Raw genomic sequence first — 26,076 nt, 5'->3', positions numbered from 1 at the left:
GCCCAACAACAAGATGGACTCTCACTCTGCTGGGTTTGGGGTCTCGTCGGACTGGCCCGACCTCAATGACCTTTGTGTGCGAACTGGAGTGTCCCTGGACTGGGTTAAGTCTGACTCAGACACTGTAATCGTGTCTGAGGATGTTATATCTGACTGTACAGTTTCAGTAAGGGTAACTGTTAATGATACTCAACATCATGTATCACCAGCCAACACACGCATGTACCTGGTAGGGCTGCAACAACAGAGGCAGCAACAACACTGGACCGGTTTAAAGTTACAGGGAAAGCTAGCATGTATTCCCACTGCAGACCATACAGTTTCCCATACAATATTCAAGAACTATGCAGTTAATGAGGATATTCTTACATTTGCAGTTAAAGCCAGATTACAGGTCCTCCCAACCAGACTCAATCTCTCTCTGTGGTACCCCAATACATTTTCTCCTCATTGCCTGCACCATCACAACACCCCAACCATAGAGTCACTGTCACATATTCTGAATGGCTGCCATGTATACAAAGGTATGTATATTTCCAGACATGACAGGATTGTTGACTTACTGGTTAAGGACATGCTTCTATACATCCCACCTTCTTCTGTTGAAGTTTATACTCACACAAGGGTTTCATCTGACATGTTCATACTATGCAATAACGAAACTGAGATATTTTCAAATGTGACAGCCAATACACCAGATGTTGTTGTTGTTGACGAAGAAAGCAGAGAAGTCACCATCTTTGAAGTAGGCTGTACGTTTGACTATAGTCTGGAGGAGACATTCCTTGCTAAGGTTTTAAAATACCAACCTCTCAAAAATGAGATTGAACAACTCGGGTACAAGTGCAAACTACTTGTGTTTATATTTGGAAGCCTTGGCAACGTCCACAGACTAGTTGTAAGGGGTTTGCAGATGGCAGGAATTCCAAAGCCAAAAGCTAAAGCATTAGCAAAATTCTGCTCGATATCTGTGATAATAGGCAGCCGCCACATATGGAGGAGACGCTGCTTCCTGTATCCATAGACAGATCAGACATGGCAATGAGATTCTGAGCTTGTATGTGCATCTACCACTATTTGTGTTCAAGAATTTCTCTTGTAAAATGTGAACATAAATAAATATATTAAATGTGCGTGCGTGCGTGCGTGCCTGCGCCCATGCATGCGTTAGTTAACAGCTCTTCCTGGCTGAGCTCTGCTCCTTTTCATCTTCTCTTTGTATCAAGCCCATAATGACACACAGATCGATCAAATGAATTTAATTTAATTTAATAACACATTTTCTACACAAATGAAAAGGTTAGATTTTAATTAATAACTATTTAATAACCTATAACTTGTTTTTATAGATTACATTTGTCTTAATAAAGAAAAGACATGACTATTCTTATAAAATGATACAAAATGGTAGTTGATAGTGTTCAGTAGAGTGACGCAGATTGATATCATACAGTTACACAATGTTCTGTATTTAGCTGGCAGCCATGTTGTGGTAAAAACAGAGAGTGGCCCAATTCCAATCTGCCCCCTTACTGACTCACCCCCTTAGAGGCGCGTTCACGTGAAGGGAGTGAGGGCTTAGGGATGTCCCACGGTGAAATCGCAAAGTGATCGCAAAGGCATCAACTCAAGGAACACGCTGGGTGTTTCCAGTGGTGAAAATCATCGGGTTTTACTGTTGGAACACTATGTTGTATGCAGGGTGGGGGTGCCCTGACGCAGTCCACTGCGGGGCCGCTGGCCGTAATAATCTGCAGTAATAATAGGGTGCTCACGCATTAACTTATTTCTCCAAGTAACAGTTGTTCCTGGACCAACATTTCTTCCTAGTACCGGATGGGAAAACCCCGTCCCGAACTCATTTGATTGGTCGCCGCAATTGCTTCTTCCTGAAAACATGCGACAAGTATTTTAGATGTGTTTAAGATTAGGGTTAGGGTTTTCTCATCTAACCACAACCATAACTAAAACCTAACCCTAACCACATGGTTGTACTTGCCTAAACCTAATGTCTAACCCTAATGTTTTATAAAAATATGTGTGGTTCAACCAGGAGTCGAACCTCAGACCTCAGATTGGAAGGCACGCACCTTATCCATTTAGCCATAGGACCGAGCACAAACTCAGCTGCACTTTTTTCACATCCTAACCCTAACCTTAACCCAAAAAAATTACTTGCCACACATTTTCAGGAAGAAGCAATTGTGGTGTAAGGAATTTAGATAGAAATATGGATTTTGATATCCCTATTGATTCAATAAGTTGATATCAAAAACCTCAGGGCACCACCACGTTGATAAGTAAATTTTATATTACCACTGCCGTAGGTCACAGTGAAATCAGAATCAGTTCTAAGGAAGGAGATCTTTAATCGACTGATATTATTATAACAAGCACTGAACACGTGTTTAACTTCAAAACAGAATGCGTTTATTTAATCCACCAAATAGTAAAATCACAGTATTATGCATAACACCTTGTTCGATTGAGAGGTAAGGAAGTAGGAGAAAAGTGAAAGAAAGGAAATAAGGTATTCAAAGAAAGCCTAGTTTAAACCTAACCTAATTAAATACATATTCTAATTCAATAGGTGAGTATTCTAAGTTACTCTATATCTTCACAGCACTCTCAAAATAAGCAGAAAGACGTGTGGTCACTTTGCCTGACGTGGGGAGGCTGAACAAGCCGGCTGACTCCTCTCTCTGGCCTGGCACGGCCTGAGTTGTCATGGCGACGACGGGCGGCGTGTCTGCTCTTGGACGGGCAGACGAGGGGGTCCCAGAGGCCGGCTGGCTGTTGGTTCAATTGTCTTTTTAATGATCCTCTTGGTTAGAGGATCTCATCCCGTTGAAAAAGGGGATTGCCTCTGGTAATGGCAATTATAAAAGGGATAATCAAAAATTAGTTAAGCTTCACCTATCAAAAATAAAGCAACAAAAGGTCTCTAATCTCACTATATTTAGTTCGATGAGAGCCAGGTTTTCCTTGAAATCTGTTTCCACTCTTGGAAAACTATATCGTCTGGAACTGAAAAGCCATCCTTAAGAGTCAGCGTGCCTATTTGTGGGAAGACGGCCGGCTCAGTACAGCGGTCTGGAGCGGCAGTCCTTCCTCGATAGGGCCACGTGACCCTCTTTGTTGGTGGCAGAATTATATGAGACAATCACCATTTGGTTTGGTGAAAGCTGCAATGGCCTTTAAAAGCATGGCATCTTTTGAGGCCTAAAAGTATAGGACTACATCTTGAATCCAGAGGGCTCTGCCTGTTCTAAAAAGTCCTTGTTGTTGTGCCAAAGTTCTTCTTTCGTCTGCCCAAATCTGTTAGAGAGCAGCCAGCCACAGTTTTTGCAAGGGAACGCCCCTTGCAACATGGCCCTGCCTTTTATTGCATTCAGATAAGGGTATAGTATAGTTCTAGAACTCAACTAAACTATGTACTTCTTTCACAAGCTTATTTATATTTCTTGACATCACTTGGTGTGAGAAAAACAAAATATAGATGGAAAAGGTAAATAGACTAGATAGATAGCAGATATAGACATTGGTCTTGTTACACTGGATGGCCCAAGACAGATTTATGACTGTTTATCCAGAGACCAGCAGCGAGAAAAACATCTACCTCTTTCCCTTAACACTTATCACATGCTTAAAACCTCTCATCAAATGACTTCATGGCCATGACACTTTCAGAATTACATCACACACATTATTCTGATTATTTTGAAATCAAACATGTGTGGTGTATCTTTATATTTAAGGAATAAACCAAAACTATTTCTGGAACACATATCTTTACCAAATCTTGTATACGTGTACGTAACACAAACATATCTAATGAAACCACGGGTTAATCAAATCACTTATCTCGGGTGAATTAAAAAGAGTTACCCTAGATTCGATAACATGTCAACACTGTTAGATCTACGGTAACTAATTAAATGATTGTCACACACACATTAACACACTATTAGGGATGGGTACCGAACTCGGTACTTTTACAGGCACCGACCGAAAGTGGGCGGTACTACCGAGTATCAGTTCACATGACATGAAACGGTACCTCATTTCGGTACTTTTTTTTTTTTCTATTATAATTTAAAAATGTCGGTACTTGAACGCATCTCAGTGATACAAAGACAGCGAGCGAGATAGAAATTCCGACGCAAACTTGAAGGCAACACACACGAGGGTGGGTTACGTCAGCACGTCACTGCCAAAACAAGCAGAAGAGAAGAAGATGGCCTCTCGCTTGCGGTCCACTTCACAAAGATAGACTCAGACAACGCTCGCTGTAACATTTGCGATGCGAAGTGCAAAGCTGGCCAGGGGAACACTTCTAACTTGAGGAAACACTTGGTCAAGCATAAAATCTTTTTAAATGCGGAAGACTGTAAAGTGTTCGATAGCCTGAGGGTGGACGCTGCATCCACCAGCAGCAAAGCACCTACAGCCAGCAGCTCCTCTGCTTCGTTAGCTGAAACGGACAACGACGACGACGAAACTTCAAGTGTCGCAAGTGAGGTGTCGACTTCTTCAACATCAGGTAACGTCATTTAATTAGCTAACGTTAGCTGGATAGTTGTAGCTTATAGCTTAGCATGTTTAGTAGCGTAACTAGCGTTGCTAACGTTATTATTATCCTCAGTTCGTGTCACCGTGAGACGTTCAACGTTACACTCTTGCTTTCTTTGCTAGGCCACCGTGTGAGAGTCACACAGGAGACACCCTTCACCCTGGCGAAGAAAGCAGCTTTACCCCGGCAGAAAGTAAATGAGTGCCACAGGGCAGTGACTGCCTTCATTGTAAAAGGCATGTTGCCCTTTGCAACGGTGGAGTCTCCATGGTTCAGGTAAATTATTTATTTATGTATAAATGGGTGATAATGTGTGTGTGTGTGTGTGTGATATTCATAGAGTAAGTGTGGTATATGGCCCATTGACCCTTTAATAGTTTATATTATCTTATATTTTATCATTAAGAGAGGAGTGCAGTTATGAAGTGTAGTGTTAACTAAATCAGTGGGAGTTGAGGTTAGTGGGACAAAAGGGCAGGCAGGCTCCTCTTTGAAGCATGGGAAAAGAGCAATAAATAGACAGCTGAAGACACACACAGGAGTTTTAACAAAAGGATTAGATAGCATCTCAGGGGGTGACTAGGAGAGTGACACACAAAAGTACAGTTTAGGGGGTTACGCACACACAGAAGAAACAGAGGCTTGTTTATGAGAGGATGAGCACACATGCTCAAAGGCACTCAAGCAGTGACATGCAGCATTCTGTTGTGACACTAGATAGTGGCTTTGTTTGTGAGAGGACAGGAGAAGGGGGGCAATAACCCTGCAAGCCATCGTAAACACAGATAAAACCATTTGGTGGGGCCATCTAAGCAGGAAAGAGCAAGAAGCTGTGTAGGCCCTTTCAAAGATGAAAGAGACAGCTGTCAGATGGGGGTTTGATTGATAGGTGACACACTGTAGTGGTTCGACAGACAGCACATACACATCTAAGCAGGGAGATGATTGGATGATAGAGCATTAAAAGTGGGAGTTGCCCTGAGTGGAGGAAGTTTTTAAATACAGTGGACACAGGTTCAGAGGTTAGAAAGAATACCCTCAAGACCATCTTTCTCCATGACTCTTAGAGAGCCATGTCAGATATCACATGCAAATAAAATAATACTTTAAATAGACATCATGTTTCTGTGGTTCATCTCTTCATCTCTCGGTGCATTCAAGACACGACAAAGTGGCGAGCCAGACGGAGATGGTTAATCGGCGGCCAGGATGGAGCAACTGCACACGGCAGGTGAGTAGGCCTATCTCTAAAATATTGGGATGCGCTGTGCGTTTGCTCCGTCTCGCCGACCAGCACGAACGCTAGTAGGGAGAGAGAAGTGAAGATGGGACTGAACTGTTTAAAGTTAATGCAATGATTTTAGAATAGTAGAAATGTTTGTTAGTGTTTAGGGAGAATAAGAGAGACTTTTCAGGGTTAAACTGGCACACAGAGTCGGATCTGATAAGTAAGGCAGATAGCCTAGCTAGCTACAGAGTCTGAGACAGATATAGACTTGGAATCACATAATGAAACCAACACGTTGAACATTGTTTTTTAGAACGAAGTCAGTGTGGGAGTGATTGTGTAATAACTGCTTTGATTAAGTTTTGCTCTAGTAGAAATGTTTGTTAGTTTTTAGTAAATTTGTCTAATGTAAACTAGGACAACAATTAATAATTAGACTCCGCCCTCCAAGCGTGACGTAGAATTATTGATTGGTATTGCTTATGGATTTATGGTCTGATCAATCATGGCTATATAAGTAATACGGTCTGAAGCCGTCGGTTGCCTAGGGAGTAATTAAATGTGTGTAAGCGATTTGGGAAGGCAACTGAGAAAACGCAAATTTAAATAGATTGATTGTGGGATCACACAAACCGTTTGGCAAAAATACGTGTGCAGTTTTGGAAAGATTAAAATGGAAAAAGGAGTGTCTTTCACTCTAAAAAAGTTGGAAAAAGTCGCACGGTAAATAGATCTTGGGCCCAAAAGCAAATAGTCAGAGTATAAGAGATATGGAAATAAGAGATGAGATTTTAGAGATATTGAAACGCGCGTTTGGTAATATGTTATTGTTTAGGCTGTGTTATGTGTTATGTGCTGTGTGTTATGTTCTATGTGCTATGTGTTATGTGTAGTATGATAGATTATGATTGATTGAGTATGTGTGTGTGATCTGGCCAGATTGTGTGAGTGGTGGAATAAATGAAAGTAAAGCAATGTTTTAAATGGGTTTAATATTATAATGTCAGCGCGATCAGATGAGATCAGATGAGATCAGATTGGGTACTTTGATTGCCACGATGGCTAGACCAGTTGAATAATGATAGATAAATAGGAGTCAACAGTGGCTAAATAAACTAGATTGTTAGTCCAATGCGTACAATAAAAGGTTGCCCCATGGCTATATTATGGGTTATTCATGTAAGGTTAGTATATTTTAATAGGACTGATTTGAGAAACTGAAGAGGATCCAGACCAGTTTGCGTGATGCTAAAGCAGTTAGCCATTTAGCATGTAGTAGCAACTTTGTAAGATACTGGTCGAAATAATAACTAATTAAATTATATTTTTAGTCTAATGGGTAGAGTAGTAGTTCGCGATATCCTCACATCAAAGAGGACTGCTGAGATAGAGATAATAGTACATTTGAATATAAATTAAATTTTAGTTTAGCGAGCAGAGATAAGTCAGTGGAGTGCATCATTCTGAGAGGCTCCGGGTGGAAATGATGGCTGGTGATTTACGTTCCGTCTGAGGAAAATGCGTTACGGTGTGGTCGATAGGTAAAGAAAATATAATATGTTATCAGTAAATAGATATAGATATAATGTTGCTATTTGATCAGCGATGGAATAGCGCTAAAGGGATTAGGGAGTGTTGGTTGTTTATGGCTGGTTGCAAGTTGGCGAGAGTATACGAGTGTGGATTTCCTTTGGGGATTTTCAAAATAAGCAATAAGAGTATAAGTTTAGCGGGGGATCTTGCTAGAATATAATAAATGGGTTTTATAATTTGTGGTGATCGGACCAATAGGAAACCATATGAAACGACTAGATAATGAATATAATAGAATAGCGCTATATTTGTCATTCTTATAGGTATATGGGAGAATAGAGGATATATATATATTTACGCATATGTACCTATAGACGTGGACTGGTGTGGAGCGTGGAGCGTGGTGACGTGTCTATTGTGATTCTGGATGGAACAGCTGTGATGGTGCGTGCGCGGGTGTATGCTCGGAGGAGCGTGTATGGATTGGTCACAATGTTACAACTGACACTATCATGTATTATTTTAACAAAGCGTGAATAAGCAGACCTCAAATAGCCAGTCTAAGTAAGAATAAGAGTGGATTGGAATAAAATAGGCATATGGGAGTAATCTACTAAATGATGAGTTACGCGGGGGACTTACAGGACTTTGTGTGAGTGTGTTTGTTTGTTTGAGTTATTATTGTTAGGAAAGGTTGGGCAGGATATGGGATGGCTGTGTGGAGAGTTGAGCGGGTGTGAGATGCATTATAGTTTGTCTTAGTGAAAAAGAATGACTTTAGTGTGTGAATGAAGATTTCGGGGAATAATCATGTATCAAGCTGAATAAATATTGGTTAAAAAAGATGGGTTTTACAGATAGGCTATAGCGTGCGGAGATGAGATGGCTGTGTCTTGAGAGAGAGGCTGTGAAGTGGTAGCCTATATGATGATGTGTATGTGTGCAATGATCCGTGAATATTCATTTATAAAGTCGATTGGGTGCCTGATTGGTGTTGAATGAGTTGTCTAATCAAGAAGTGTGTGTAAGTTGTAGTCCACTCGATAGCCTGGAGTTCTATACAAATTTGTGACATCACTAACTTAGCTAGGAGAGGGAAGAGAGGCTTCCGTCATAAACTCGGTGTGCTGCGGTTATTCTTTGAGGCTGACTTAAACTGAAGTCTTTTGATTAATGTCTAGTTGTGTAGTTAGGCCACGTATACAACAGTTTATGTTGGGGTTTATTTACTTATTTACATGTTTATAATACACTGCTGAATTCAACTTTCTGGGTTACTGCGGTAACATCCTGATTCATGCGAAGCTAAAATGGAATGTGCTATACAGGACACCGTAGTTTAGTGTCAAGTCTCGCGAGAGTTAACGTGACTTTGTCTGACTTCAAGATGACTGAATAAATAACAGTACTACGTACAGCTTGTGTGGATATCATTTAATAACTGATAGATTACAGTGTGCCAGAGGGTAAATGCAACAACTGCTGAGGTTATTCTTTACTTTTATTGGTTCCATTCAGTCACATGTTTAGTCAAAACACGGGAGTAGGGAAGTAGGCTATTAGATATAGGTGAGAATGGTTACTGTAGGCCACTCTGCAGTAGGTGTTAAGTAATATGAAATATTGATAGGGGAGAGTAGACTGCAAGAAAAAGTTATGGTGATTTCTGCGAGTGGGGAATATTCTTCTAAGGGGTGCGTTCAATAAATAGGAATGTATAGGGATATTGTATTAGAATAATGATTAATGACTGTAGACTCTGTTTGTTTTGGTCAAATGGGAAACTTTCAGGGATGCCGTAGGGGACCAGATGGTGAGGGCTGTTGTTTGCTCAGCACGGTAGTAGTGGTAATAAATAAGTTAATTACAGTAAGTTGTTTTTATTTTAAATCAGCTTTCAAGTGACCATTAAACATATTCAATGCGGTTATCTATGACATAGAAGAAGAGGGATGTCTTATCGTTTTAGCTTAATAGTCTATGCAGCGGAGAGTAGTATACTGTAGAATATATAGCACAAATAGGGTTTTTTCTACAGCTGTAGTGGGTTTGAAAATCAGTGGGCAAATATTTGTGTATTTTATTAAGATGCACATAGGCTGGGATTAATAATTAAAATGATTGTTTCTAGATGGGGAGAAAGTACATTTGCAAACTAGGGCAGAGTTGTAAACAAGCGTGGCATACGTCTTAACGGTGGTAACATAGCATAGCAGTTGACTGCAGTCCATACCAGGATATGACATTGAAACTGCAATACCCAGAGTGCTTTGCAGCGTGGAGCAGGAAGTAGATTGGCCAATCAGCAATCAGGAGCCTAGGATTAGCGGTTGTGAGTTATTGTAAGCTACGATTTGGGAAGATTATTGGTAAAGATTAATAGTATTACATTGAAGAAGCTTATTTAGTGGTAGGGAAGCAGGATAATAATGTGCGGAGCCTTTTAAGAGAATGGGAGGTGATTTGATAATCGCATGTTATGTTTGTCTACTGTGAGCTGCCGTAGTGTTTACATGCTAAGCCTATCAGCGTGCCTCTAGCGGTGCCTGTGTGATGGAGTATCGGTAGCGTGAAGTCAAGTGAAGTCAAGTCAAGTTTAGTTGTATAGCACATTTTATGCATAGAGGCAATTCAAAGTGCTTCACATAAAATGGTTGACAGGAAAATAGAATAAAAGAAGAGAGTAAAACGGATATTTAAAAGCATCACAACACAACTTAAGAAAGGAGTATAAAAAGTGCAATAAACAACAGGCGCGGCAGTTGTAGAGAGAGCTGGACTTGTAGAGGACTCATTGGGTTTGCATAGTAGCTGTCAGCAGTTAAAAGTGACGGTAAACATAAAAGTCTTTAGTCTATTTTTAAATTTAAATAGCCAGATCGATATCACATCAGCATGCAGCTCTTGCTATTAAAACGAGTGATCAGTTCACAGTGTGATCCTTGACTCACACACCGCATGTGAAGGGAAGTCATTTTACACAGCGAGTGAGTGAGTGGGGGAGCGAGAGAGAGCGAGTGGGCATGTGTGAGCGTATAAGAGACCTAGTCAGCGTGAGCCTGAGGCTGTGAAGGAGTGAACGGAGGAAATTGATAGATTGGTGAATGAATTACTCTGCTCTGTGTTAGTTGTGAAGTGGATTAGTTGCTTGCTAATATGGGGTTATAGATGTTGGTGTGAATGAATGTTCAGTAGTATTGAATGGTTGGATGAGTTGCTTTATTGCTGGAACGGAATGAGCGGAGAATGTTGTTTATTGAGGTGAGTGAGCTAGGGGTGATTGCAGAGGATAAGCATTGGTGATTAGGTTGTAAATTCTTTGTGTGTGTGGGTGTTTCATGTTGAAGTGAGTTTGTCTTCCTGGGGGTTAGCTAACAGAGTATGAAACAGAGATAGATGGTATATGAAATTATTTAGGCTAGAGATAACATTAACTGAGGTTTGATAATCAGTAGCCTATATAAGAGCTCCAGTTTAAATTGAGTGATTAGGAAACATTTATTAGGCTGTTTTGATGGATGGGGGTGTTTATTTGGGGTGCCAAAGAATCTGTAGCTTTGATTGATTCTTGGTTGTGGATAGAAGTTGATTGGGGTATACTGAATGGGAGTTAATTGATGATGCATGTTGAAATATTGATAGGGGATAGTGAATAGAGATTGCATTAGAATATTTGGATGGAGTTGAACCAGCAACCTTAGTGATTACTTGAGCGTTCAGGATGTTTTGGGGGGTTAAGAATAGCACAGTGTTATAGGAGGAGAGATAGTCTAATAGTTATGGAAAAAGGGAAAAACGATGTCATCAGCAGAGTTAATCAGTCAGATATACTGAGATGGGGTTTTTTTGGCATACATGATTTGATATTTGATGTTTAAGTCAATCCAATTGAGCAATTTTAATTACTTGATTGCTTTTGTAGAATAAGGTAAAGTAGAGTAAAGTCCGAATGATTGTCACACCTGAGTGTGTGAAATTAATATCTGCATATAGTATAGAATAATACCTAATGAACCCTACAGGTGTTTGCTATTTGACTACTTCATAAAGGGAGGCCCTATTGATTAAAAAGATAAATTATTTTGTGGCTTTTTGATAGAAGCATTAGTGTGGGAAATAGGGGGGTGGAATGTAAATTATAGATGTGATCATATTGAAATTGTTATGGGGTCTGGTTAGATGATGCTATCATCTATCCCACAAGCTTGGCTGGGGAGACCTGGATGAATCAGTGTTATTGAAGTTATGCTGTAACACACTGGACTAAGGCAATACTAAGGAGTTAAACACAGCTTGTGTGTCAGAGTCATTCATTTTAGGTTATGCATCATACATAAATAGCTATTATATGACTACAAATAGGGGGAAGCAAATTAATTGGGGAATGATAAAGTTAACCTCATCAGTATATTAATTTTTTGATCACAGGTGATAAAATAATATGTTTCTACATCACATTGATTACACAGGTGGATACACAGGTGGATGATTAATTGGGGGTTTATATGCATTGTGAGGAAGTCAATGAGACTGAATGGAACATATGTATGTAGAGCTGCATTTTAAAGTATGCCAAAAAGACAGAAGGTTGTAAAGCTGAAAAGAAAAATGCTCCCATCAGCTGTTATGAAGATAATGGGGTTTCATCCCTCCCCAATGATTACCTGACAGGGGAACTGGTCCCTCCCTAAGAGAAAGAAAAAGGCACAATGAAATCTTGATGTTGATAATGCTGTCATTGGCAATGAGTTGTAAACTTGAAAATATGGCTCTATTATCCGTATGGTTTGGAAGTTTTATTGCAATTAAAAATGACAAAAATAATTATGGGGAAATTTGAGAAGTCTGCTGTGTATCTTCCTATAGACGATATAGACTGACTGAAGATGAATTGTATTATATTTATGAGTAGATACATAGATGCAAACACAGGTTATATATAGTACACTGAACCTGTTTCTGAGTTATATTATAAAGATGGGCAGTTGTGGGGATTTTTGAAGATCATAAATTCTGTTTTTGATTTGGATTTTGAGGCCTCCTATTAGTGTTGTGGTTTTAGCAAATTATTTTAGTATATATGATTTGAGGACTCAAGAGTGGGGTTATAGTTGATAGTGTTAATGTTAATGCAGTGTAAAGAGCGATTTGCTGGTTGAGTAATTAGGTAAGTTATACTGTAGCTGATAGAGTATTGATGAAATTAATGATTGAAGTAGGTTATTAGGGGGGAGATAACTGTATTTAGGAGGTTGTTTAGAGAGAGGTGTGATTTCTTAAAAGTTGACATCTTAAGTAAAAGTAAATTGAGTAATGGGGTTAGTATAGGGGAGAGTGCATAAGATAAAGTTGCTGCTTATGTATCAAAGGTTGACATAACAATAATGATAGGTGATGAGGTTTAGTTTTTGAACAACAAGAAATAAGCAAAGAGGGCCTTTAGAAGCTTTTGGTTAGTTATAGATTTAATGAGGGGATTAAGGAGATTTGTGTATTCAGAAGCAGCGTCTCTGATACTGCTTATGTATGTTGCCTGGGGGATGAGTCTAGTGTATAGTGGGTTGAATGAACGTTGTTGTGTGAACTTTTGTAGTTGGAAAAAAAAAGAATCAGATGGTTGGAATGAGACATAATGAGGGGTTATGGGGATTTCAGTGTAAACTAATGAAGGGGTTTAGTTGAGGAATATTACATAAGCTGATCTTTGATGTTGGATGAGGGGGATGAGTTTGAGGGATTGTAGTATGATAAAACATAATGAGGAGGATTATTACATGGGGGTGTGAATGGCTGATTTTGCATGCTATAAGTTTCAGTATATTTGAGTTGATTTGAGTGTGATGTGAGATAGATAGGAATTCTTACTGCATGAGTGATGGGTGGATGACAGATGGAGGATAATGTTATTGTTGATAACTATGAATGCATTTAGTTGGGGGAGGATGCAGGTAGGATCTGAGTGGGTTGTTGGTGTATTATTTGAACATGTCTCAGATGGTTTGACAGAGAGAATATGTTTGGGGGAGTTAGTAGTGAGAAGCATTTTTGATGAAAGCGATGGTATGTTGAAGAGAGATGGGGAAATGATGATTTATGATTTGTGATGTCATGATTTATAGGATGGTAATTAAAGAGGGTCAGAGGAAGTTGATTGGCGATAGATGGGTGATAGAAGGTTGATTCATATTCGAGGGAGTATGTGGAACATATGGTGTGGCAAATGCAGAGAGTTATTTTTTAGGCATAGTACAAAAAGAGAGTGTGTTTTATTATATAATGAGTGAAGTGAATGAGTGGGATTTAATTTGTGACATCTTTTTCAGTGTGAATGAGTGGTGGTCCAAAGTTGGGGGAAAATATAAGAAAATGAGTGGGAAAAATAGTGAAGGAAGCAGGTAATTTGCAACAATGCAAACTGAGAGTTCTGAGTACATAATGAATGGTTCAAATTTGTTTGAATAGAGGTTTTTGGGGATTTTTATGATATTAGAGAAGGAACAAGGGGGGGTATGAAATAATACTAATTCTACAGTTGTGGTGAGTGATAAGTATGTACAAGCATCTGATGATGATTATTTTTGAGGGCCCGGCCCAGGTAAAGGGAAAAATGGAAGAACATCAAGGTGGATATGAACATGAATAACTATGAAGCATGTATGGGAATTGAAGGTGTAACAAGAGTGTTATATGTTGGGGTTGATTCATAAATTTAAGGGGTTTGACAACTTTGAAATTATAGATTAGCAGTACATTCTGTTAAAATTGGTCATTGAGTGCACGCAATGGTTGATTTTAATGTGAAGAGTCTGCTATGATGTGATAGGACACATCAAGTGATTATTTAATGTAATTATATGAAATTGGGAAGATTCAATTATGATTTGGTTCATTGGTTGTCATTTATGTTATGGAGATTGGGTTCTGTTGAGCTGTGGGGTCTTTGTGGTTGTGGGAGATGTTTTGTTTCAGTTTACAGGAGAACAATAGCCGGATAAAAGCAGGAAAACCAATGTTGATATCGGGCAAACCGTGATGAGGAGAGAGAGAATAGACTGGGGAGTCTACTGGGGAGATATCTTGGTAACATTTTGATCACAAAAACATTAGGTTGCTTTGAGTATTGGGTAAGTATAAGTATTAATCATTTTAGTGAGAGATGGTAAGTTAATTATGTATATAAATATCAAGTGGTGTTTGTATTGGATTTGGGTGTTGTTTTGTGTGTATGTTTCTTCTTTTTGTCCAATAGGAAATAGGTTATGGGATGTGATGATATGACGGCATAATGGATGGAGATTTCAAGGGAAACCATATTATCAAATGAGGAAGTGAAGGGGTAATGTATGGTAAGAGGTTAATCTAAAGGGAAGTTATGATAATGTTATAGATTAAATGGTTGAGGAATTACACCAGTGATAATGTGAAATATGAGAGGTAAATATAGTTTGATAATTGGAGTCTCCCATGTATGATTAAAATCTTTACAAAGAGAATATGAATATGTCAAATAGTCTGATAACAGGTGGTTAGGAGGTAGGATGTTGTTCTTGTAAAGTGTGTTTCAGGGGTTTAATGGAATCAGAGAGAGAGAGAGTGTCTGGACGAGAGAGATGTAAAAGGAGAGGCATTTGGAGCCAAACGGGAAGCTGAGGAGATGGTGGGGTGCCATACCAGAGTGAACCATGTATGCAGAGGGGTGCACTGCAGTCTGTACGAGCTTGGAAAAGAGGAAGCAGAGCCAAGAGAGATGGAGATGCCCCTAGAAAGCCCAATGCATCAAAACATACACTACATACATACATACATAACAAAGAGACATGTGGACTGTAAACTATGCAGGCGGATGCCAAAAGAAGAATACATGCGTATACATTCGTGATCCTGAGACCGGTTGGTAAGTATTCAAGAATCTGTGGAAGGAGACTACCGTACTTGCGCGGCTTTGATGTGAAGATGGAGTGAGTCCAGGGGGTTTAATATCCAAGAAGAAAATGGGAGAGCAATAAATATTTAAGATGCTTAGAATGATAGAGTGTCGGTTGACAGTTGTGTGGATTGTGTGTTAACATATTTCTTCCTCAGCAGTGTGGATAATGGGGTTTTAGAGATGAGATAAGTTGAAAGGGGGGTGTCTAATAAAAATGAGAAAATGTATTATTCTTGATTGATTGATAGGTTATATCTGTATTCTTGATTATAAGGATGTTTGTGTGGGTTCTGGATAGACTGAGTTAATGGAAGCTTATAGTTTTGATTGATGTATGTATCTGTCTTTTGATTTTCATGAAGGAGAAATGTTGGAGAATGATTGGAATAGGAGATTATAAAGATGTTGGTGCATGCTTGAAAGAATATATATAAGTTAGTGACAGAATGGATAAGCGATACTAAATGATAGATGCTAGAGTACTTGATGATTTCAGATGTTTGATGATGTTACAGATGTCTATTCTTATGATAATGATTTGGTATATCTTTTGAGTATGGTTATTAGAAGTGAAGTGGAATATTAGATGCTCAGTGGAATGTAAAGGGTTATCTTATGATAGAGTGTTTAGAACAGTAATGGAATGGTTTCTGATGTTGTATTTCTGTGTTGTGAATAACTTCAATTTGCTTTACTTGCTACACAGTAAGGGAGATTTTCTCTAATAGATATAGATTTGTAAAAGTAATGGTATAGGTTAATTTGAATTGAATTGGCAATAATTTGGATGGTAAGTAATAAGAGAATGTTAATTATAATAGGACTTATTTTTGAAGGTCTCAGAGCTATAGTCAAATAATAAAATTCTGGCGTAAAATAGAGAATTTAATGCATGTGGAAATGGCAACTAATTGGCTGAAGGTTGCTTTGATAGGCGTAATAATCTCACTGGTCTTTTTTGCACTTTTTCTAGAAAGAGTGATTATTTGGCCAGAATTGAAGATTATACCTCACTAATGTTTAAGGGGGATTGGACATGTCTATAAGAATCCTGCAATGATACATTCTTGGCAAAGAGAAAAATGATTGGAGCGATGGAGAAGAAGTGGGAGATGATCAGGGTTTCTCTTTGTGGAGCATGTGAAAAGCAGAGAGGAAATGTTTGATCTTCCTAGTGGGTTATTTGAACAAAAATAAGCTAAGAATTTAAAAAAAAACGAAGTAGTTTTACCTTACTTTAAGTAATCCCTCTGAGTGGGAATTTAAGTAAGATCCACACCAAGGGTCATTGATAAATAGCAATAAATAGGAAACGGGGAATTGTTTGAGTGGAAACAGCATGTTTGAGGATGAGAGGAGAGGAATTTAAATAGGGTTAGGATTGGCTAAGGGTTGTTAGCAGGCTAGGATCAGATAGAAACTTAATGATAAAAATGTGGCTTTTTGTGGCAATGTAGTTTTACATTGCCAAGGGGGGCTTATGTGGTATATGGCCCATTGACCCTTTAATAGTTTATATTATCTTATATTTTATCATTAAGAGAGGAGTGCAGTTATGAAGTGTAGTGTTAACTAAATCAGTGGGAGTTGAGGTTAGTGGGACAAAAGGGCAGGCAGGCTCCTCTTTGAAGCATGGGAAAAGAGCAATAAATAGACAGCTGAAGACACACACAGGAGTTTTAACAAAAGGATTAGATAGCATCTCAGGGGGTGACTAGGAGAGTGACACACAAAAGTACAGTTTAGGGGGTTACGCACACACAGAAGAAACAGAGGCTTGTTTATGAGAGGATGAGCACACATGCTCAAAGGCACTCAAGCAGTGACATGCAGCATTCTGTTGTGACACTAGATAGTGGCTTTGTTTGTGAGAGGACAGGAGAAGGGGGGCAATAACCCTGCAAGCCATCGTAAACACAGATAAAACCATTTGGTGGGGCCATCTAAGCAGGAAAGAGCAAGAAGCTGTGTAGGCCCTTTCAAAGATGAAAGAGACAGCTGTCAGATGGGGGTTTGATTGATAGGTGACACACTGTAGTGGTTCGACAGACAGCACATACACATCTAAGCAGGGAGATGATTGGATGATAGAGCATTAAAAGTGGGAGTTGCCCTGAGTGGAGGAAGTTTTTAAATACAGTGGACACAGGTTCAGAGGTTAGAAAGAATACCCTCAAGACCATCTTTCTCCATGACTCTTAGAGAGCCATGTCAGATATCACATGCAAATAAAATAATACTTTAAATAGACATCATGTTTCTGTGGTTCATCTCTTCATCTCTCGGTGCATTCAAGACACGACATAAGCTAAGTTACTAACAATAGTTATTTTTATTGTCTATATATAGGGAGATGACAGGGACCCTGAACCCAAAATACTCCCCTCCCTCCAGAGACCTTCTCACAAACACACTTATCCCAGCTTGGTATCGTGTTGAGAAGAAGAATGTGAAGGAGGAACTCAGGGCAGTTGACCATATTGCAGTGACCGCTGATGGATGGAGCAGTGTGGCACAAGACCATTACCTCACGGTCACTACCTTGCTGCGACAAGTAAACTCTTGGTTTGGGAGGGAGGAGGGAGGGAGGGAGGGGTTTTATTTTGTAGGGTGCTGCTACTAAACAAAAAAAAATCTAAATAAAGAACAATGTTGAAATTGAGAAGTTTGGACTTATTTGTTTTACAACTGTACATTTTTGTTGTTGCAAAAAAAAAAAAAAAAAAAAAAAAATTTGAGTAAAAAAAAAAAAAATTTTTTTTTTTTTTTTTTACTCAAAAAAGTATCGAAAAAGGTACCGTTTTTGGTACCGTACCGAATTCCAGGTACCGGTACCGTACCGGTATCGATTCAAATGTGAACGGTACCCAACCCTACACACTATACATTCCTACTCAAGAAGTATGTAATACTAATTAACTTGACAAAGTATAGAATCATGAGGTTTGTTAATTCCATTTTGGGCCACACACAAAAAGACCACGACAGTGAATGTCTACTGGCTCTTCTTAAAAAAGGAATGTGAAGTGGTTTATAGCCTTTGACCCCCCACTTCCATTCGATGACCTTTGGTTTAAGGAGGAAGATGGGACCGTGTTGTACATTTACAAAGCATTATTAAACATACCCATGATTTATATAGATCAATGTGGGTTGCGATTCGGAGAATATTGATACCAAACACTCCATGAGTTGCACGTACGGTACACAAGTTCCTAAACTGTTTGCTTCCAGACTCAGTGCCTGGGCATGACTGTTTTGCTTCAAGAGTCCTGTCCGGGGTCCCGTCCGTGTGACCTGTGAACTAAATCTCCGCCAACCGGACAGAACGGACATTCACGAAACACACTGTCAACAGTTAGAAATCACTCCTTTGGTATTTCCAGACAGGCTGGCACCTTGGGCCCTTTTTGGCTCCCCCCAGATGCAGGGTGCAGCCAGAGATCAGTTCTAGAGCTGTCACGATTCCTCGAGTACCTCGAATAACTTGAATAATTAAATTGATCGAGGCCAAAATGATTCGCCTCGACACGCATCTGAGAAATAGAAGAGAGTGGGTAAAATAGAAATTCCGACGGAACCTTAAGGCAACACGTGAGAGCGCGTTACGTCAGTCCGTCACTCTACCTGAAACGTCAACAAACGGGACCACCCGAAAATGTGGCTACACTTTCCCAAGATAGACTCAGACAACACTGGTTGCAACATTTGTGATGTGAATTGCAAAGCTGGCCAGGGAAACACCTCAAACTTGAGGAAGCATGGTCAAACACAAGATATATTTACAGTAGCTAAATGCTGAAGACTGTAACGTATTACTAGATAGGCTGAGGGTGAATGAAGCAGGCACCGCAGCTAATGTTAGCAGCACCTCCTCAGCTGTAACGTTGAGATAGGCATCGACTACAACATCAGGTAACGTTATTTAATTAGCTAGCGTTAGCTGGATAAGTTGTTTCACTGCAGTTGTAGTTGTTAGATAACGGGGCTTTTCACTGTCTTCACAACGACTGCAAAACAGAGATCGCTAACGTTAACGTTAGCGTTAACGCTAACGTTGCTGCAGTAATTGTCAAGGGTTCAACATAACGTATTTCCTCAGCCTGTATAGTAGCTATCAACATGAAATAAAAAGCATTTGACAGCTTAAACCCGAGGCTTTTTATTTGGAAGGGTTACATTTGCCATAATCTTTATTAACATGTCTTAAAATGCATTAGAATCTTTTTATTTTTATTTTTTGGGGTTAACCCTGTAAGACCCACGGTTGTAATATTACAACATTTGTATTTTATAAAAAAAAAGGGTATAAATGTTTTGTTTTCTTGTTCTTTTTTCACCTAAACATCATCATTGGATCCTATTGTTTAGTCTTGCAATGCTATTGGCCAGGATATTTGCATATAAGTACCCCCCACAGGGCCAGGACACATCACAACTTCAAAATTGTTGACGGAGCAACAACTCTCTTTTTCACTGGACGGAATTCCTCACAAAGAAGTAAGTAAAATGCCTGTAATATTTTTTTGGGTGATCATTAGAATGTCTAGAACATGTACATATGTTATTATTGTCAAACATATCCCCCAAATGTAAATTAGAGCATGTTTTATAGAGGTTGCTATTTTACAACGGTGGGGCAGTGTGGTAGCAAATATCCAGGTGGTACTGTTAGTTTACATACCTGGCTAAGGGGAGTCTTATAGTTTTCACAATACATTTATACAGTTATATGTGTATTTTCCCCACATTGCATACCTAAATATATATATAGTGTAGGCTATATGTGCATTTTTACTTTAATTTCTAATTTCCAATAATATTTGTAACCAATTGTACTCAAAGACAAATATACTGCATACAATGTAATTGCTTACAATGTTTTAGTAATCACTTTCAACAGATCAGTTCCTACTTCTGTTTGTAATCATGTTTTAGTTGGTTTAAGTTAGTTCCTGGAGGATTCCATGTGGTAATTGTTCATGTGGGGGTTGCACACATAGGACCATCATCATTGTTCATGTGAGGACTGGTGGGGGTTGCCCACTTAGGACCATCATCCCTTTGTGAGGATAAGCAAAGCACAATAGGTTGGCCAGACAGTATTGTGTTACTTGTGAAATGTGTACTGCAGTGAGATGTGTAAACACTACTAATGTACTAAAGTTATTTCTTTATTTTCATTTCAGAATGCCACAAGCAAGGAGAGAGCCTCGCTTCATTGCAAGATACAAGATACAAGATGCACTGGATATGGTACTGAATGTAGAGAGTGATGTGGATATCGACTTCACTGAAACTGATGAAGAGTCAGATGAAGAGGCCTGTGGAGAGGAGTCAAAAGAAAACCAACCACCCAGTGAACCCACTAACTGCCCAGTAGATGCAAACATTCAGCCGCCCCAACCGGCCAAACACTTCAGCTCAGAAGAGACAACTGAAAGAGAGTCCAAACCGCGCTCCACCCAAGGCACCACGTCAACACCTGCCATCGGATGTGTGCCAGGACCAAGTTGGCCATCTCCCACGAAAGACACAGAGAGGGCGCTGCAGGAATGGTGGCTGTTCAGGGTACACCAACTTACTATGCCACAAGTGTGATGTTCGTCTGTGTATTTCAGGTCACAGGAACTGTTTCTGGGACTATCACTGCAAATAAGCGTAAGCAATTGATTGTAAATGGTGTTCAAAGTGATTTGCAGTCACTTGGAGTATGAGAGGGGGGTGCCTGTTACATTTTGCGGAGTAATTAGGTAATTAGGTTTCTTTAGTACATTTATTGTATGTATTGTTTTCATTTTGTTGTTCTTTTAATAAAATCACAATTCTTAAAAATATGGCTTACATTGATGTTATTATTCATAATGTATACTGTTCTGAGGCCAAATATTATTCATAATGTATACTGTTCTGAGGCCAAATAATAAACCATAACCATATAAATTAACCCTTATGTTGTTTTAATGAAGTATATATACATTTGCCATGTTATTCTGACAATGAGTAAAAATGGCCTATAGGAAATTCTGCTACCCGATTGACCCTACGTTGTGATATTACAACATTTGCATAAAACCTTACAAAAACTTTTTTTTTTTTTAAACACTATATTTTCTTCTCCAAAGTACTCCTACAACACCATCAGAAAGGTTGAATAATTTTTTTTGCAAGTAGAAATATATCCGGGTCTTTAGATTTTTAAGATTTTTTTTAATGAACATTAGAGCAAATATAATACGAAAAGCCAAAGGGTTAAGCTCTCAAATGCTTTTTATTTTATGTTTCTATGTATTACAGAGCCTGAGATATGAAGGCTTTAGTGAATACCGACCGCTCTCTCTGAGAAGTTTGGACCGTTTTCTGTGAGAAATACAAAGCTCAACCTAACATTAACGTTAGCGGCTAATTTAACAGCGTTTTGTGTGTGTGTGTGTGTGTGTGTGTGATCACACTAGCCTGTTGGTGTGTGAGAGAGAAAGAGAGAGTGAGTGTGTGTGAGAGAGAAAGAGTGTGTGTGTCATGCAGCTGTAAGGTAAATGAAGGATGTAAACTAGCTAGTAAGCCATTCATTCATATTATTTAACGGTTGCTGTACAGTGGAAGAACTCAAACGTCAGGTTGGAAAGATGAATGGTGCCACTGCCAGTTCTATGCAATTTAAAAATCAAAATGTTGTTTTTTCTAAGAAAGAAACTAATGTAGTTGTTTATTTGAAGAGATTTATCTTATTTTTTGGTGTATATTTACGATAAGCCTTTGAAAACACAAAAAAGGGTTCTTATCCGATTACTCGATTAATCGATGGATTATTCGGTAGAATACTCGATTACTAAAATAATCGATAGTTGCAGCTCTAATCAGTTCCTGTGACCTCTGGAGAGGAGAGATCTGTACATTAAATATTAAATATTTAATGCACGTTACTAGATGATTTTCGCTACAGTGGCGATTAATCAAATGAGTTCGGGGGCGGGGTTTTCTCGGCCCATATGGGAAGAAATGTTGGTCCAGGAACAACTGTTACTTGGTGAAATCAGATTGTGCGGGTGGCACACACACACACACACACACACACACACACACACACACACACACACACACACACACACAGGTGTTTTGCATACAGTAGTAATCCAATAGCCTACTTAAAACTACAAAACTTAGAGACCACATTCCCCAGGAGGTGGGGCCTCTTCCACCAGGGTGTGCTATAAACATCAGAAATGCACGAAATCACCCCAACCAGGACTGGTTGGCCCCGGACCTCACCAAATTCCCTGAACTCAAACAACAGGAACGGAGAAGAGGGAGGCGAGGAGGACTAAACGCCCGCCTAAGGAGACGCGCAAACAGACCACCTTTGCCGAGCGTTCTTCTGGCTAACATGCAGTCGCTAGAAAACAAAATGTGCGAACTAAGAGCACGAGCACAATTTCAAAAGGACATAGCGAGCTGCAACGTTATGTGTTTGACTGAAACCTGGCTCTCACTTGAGACAGCAGACCACGCCATCACGGGGACAGCTCGCCATTCCGAAATGTCGGCACTCCGAAATACCGGCATTCCGACAAAATTGTCGGAATGGAGATCTGTCTCGCCATTGCGAAAGATATTGGGCTCTATCGTTGCAGCGGCGCAGTTTCTAGGCCGAGCGCCAGCCGCAGCGCAAAGCAGTGGGCGTGGAAAGGCGCACTTGATATCGTCGTGCTGGCGCTAGATGCAGCCCAAAGCATTACAACCACGCCTTTTAGGCGTAAAATTATGCACCGTCATGCTCATTGGATAAGTGCAATAAACGAATCGCACGCTTGCCTTTTTAGCTCCAATTCCAGTGATCCCGCAAAACAAGAGGAAAGCCAAACGCTCTGCCCCCCCCCCCTCCCTTCATCCAGTCTGTCTGTCTGCATTATAGGCTATTATTCCATATTATTATGCTTCTCAAACCAATCTAACTGCAGTTTCAATACTGCAAGCATGTAAATACGCTACACTATAGCAAGATCAAAGTGAAAATAATGTTCTAAAGGCATCAGCTACAAAAATATAGCCTATCCCTATATGATGAGATTAATTTTATATTGGTGAAAGTTTGTTCAGAATGATATCGTTTTCTCTCCCCTGCTGCAGGTAGAATGATGCACATAAATATACCCTACATTATGTAAAGTCATTGCATAAATGTGTTTTTATTGTAAAACTAAATGTGAAGTTGGGCAAAGTTATTGGAGCGGACATCACAGTATAGCACATGACAGTAGAAGCGCGTTCTGAAGCGCGTTCCTCTGACACTTATCTAAATGACGTTAAATCGACAAAGGATATATATAGGCCCAGGAGGACATATATGTTTCACTTAGGGTGGTGTTTTAATTTCGATTATTTATTTGGTCCAATATTGAAATGTTCTACAATTGCAGGCTGTGTTACCATTACACATTATTTTAGATCGACCTTTTATATCTATTTCGCCTCATTTAGTTGCTATTTAGTAGCGAAATTGAGTACCCAATTGCATGCTGGGGCATTCACAGGCAGTCAGAGAGAGACAGTCGTATTGTGCCTGTCAGACTGCCTGCAGCCTCAAAGCGGTACACGGAGTTGTTTTACCCAGGCTGGACGCGTTGTCACACAGGCTTGTGACAGTAACTCAACGCGGAAGGATTTATTTCACAATAAACTGGTAAACGCACACCAATGCCTGCTCCTGTCAGTAGGAGAGAGGGAGAGAGTGACACAGGTAAGGGTGACAGAGGAGAGAGGGGAGGAATAGGCCTGCTTTTCAAAGGCGCAAGGCGCTAAATTAACGCCAGCTCGGAAGATAGGTATTTAGCGCCGACACGCCCACTTTGGCCCATTCTGGGACTGCGCCACGCCCATTCGGCCTAAAGCGCATTTGGCAGCGTAAAGCCATATTGATATCGTCCCAAAACAGGCGCAAGGCACGTTTTTTTGCGTTTAAGGCCCGTTTTAGCGCCGAAGGCCTGTGGGAGAATAGGGCCCATTAGGTCCAACAGCATCTTGAGTTATTTCCAGATTCTGAAAGTGCAGATAAGCTTTCACGAGATCTACTCGACAGTGCAGCTGTGTGTGTGTGTGTGTGTGTGTGTGTGTGTGTGTGTGCGCACCTCCTCCAGCTTGCTGCTGGTGATTTGCGCTGAAACAGCCAGGATGCAGCGCTTCCTGGATGGCAAAAAAAAGGATCATAAGAGGGTCAACTTGTATTTTCTATAAATTAAAATTAAAACGTATTGTCCATTTCTCTGCTTCCTCAGCCTGCTGCAAATTCACGACATTGTGTGATTGCGTGATGAAAAAGAGGAGGAAAAAGTCTGCGCACTTCAGCTCATGTGCATTTATTTAGCATCTATTTAACAACTATTTGGATGTGATAAATAAATGCACATAAGAGCTGAAGTGTGCGGACTTTCTTCTTGTTTTTCCTCATGTTGATTTGATTGGAAGTGCTCAGCTGCTCCGCTCTTGCAAATCTGATTGCGTGATGTGACGATAAAGCAATTAAGAACATTTTGACAAGACACAGATAGCCTACATGTTCTTTATGTAACTAAAACAAATTAAACTCTGAAATACCGGCACTGACAAAATTGTCGGAATGAAGATATGTCTCGCCATTGGGGAACGTGTTGTGCATAGGCCTGTGGGTGAGAGAGAGACGTGACATGAGCCCCATCCCAACCAGCAGGATCAGCACCTTGGAGAAGCACCAGGAAGCGCTGAATCCTGGCTGTTTCAGCGCAACTCACCAGCAGCAGGCTAGATGAGGTGCGCACATACGCGCACACACACACGCACACGCACACGCACACGCACACACACACACACACACACACACACACACACACACACACACACACACACACAATAACTCAAGATGCTGTCTTGGAATGGCGGACCTAATATCTTTCGCAATGGCGAAACCTTTTTTGGAGATAAAAAGGGCCGCCTCTCCGACAGCATAGAAGTCAATGATCGGAATGCCGACACTTCGGAATGGCGAGGTGTCCCCCGCCATCACAATACCTGGATTCAGCGTGCACAGGGGAGACAGAGATGCAAAACGTTCCGGTAAGAAGAGAGGGGGCAGTGTTTGTTTGATGATTAATAAGAACTGGAGTACCAACAACACTAATATCGGGACGTATTGCTCAGCAGACCTGGAGTATGTCATGCTTCAGTTCGTACCTCACTACAGTCCGAGGGAATTTACCACAGTCACCCTCACAGCTGTGTATATCCCACCACAAGCAGACACAAATAACGCTCTCAGAGATTTGGACCACGCGATCAGCGCACAGAAGGCAAGACAGCCAGAAACGGCGCTGGTAGTGGCAGGGGACTTTAACAGAGCTAACCTGAAAAAAGAATGCCCACCCTCCACCAGAACATACATTTCAACACACGGGGAAAAAACACATTGGATCAGTGCTACACAGACTTCCCTGGCTGCTACAAAGCAACACCCCGCCCCCCATTCGGCAAATCGGACCACGCCTCTATCTGGCTCGTCCCTAGACACAAACAAAAGCTCAAACAACACCCCCCAGCCTACCGAACCGCCCAACACTGGTCAGACCAATCAGATGACATCCTGAGAGACTGTTTCGACCAAGTGATATGGGGGGAATTCAACACAGGAGGCCTGGAAGAATATGCTGAAACGGTGTCATGTTTCATAAAAAAATGCACCGAGGATATAGTCCCCACAAAAACAGTTAAAACAATGCTGTAAGGAATTTAGATAGAAATATGGATTTTGATATCACTATTGATTCAATAATTTAATATCAAAACCCC

The sequence above is a fragment of the Poromitra crassiceps genome, assembly GCF_964638095.1.
Source record: "Poromitra crassiceps genome assembly, chromosome: 9".
NCBI lineage: Eukaryota > Metazoa > Chordata > Actinopteri > Beryciformes > Melamphaidae > Poromitra > Poromitra crassiceps.
The sequence above is the reverse complement of the archived record's forward strand: the minus strand, read 5'-3'. Positions refer to the sequence as shown.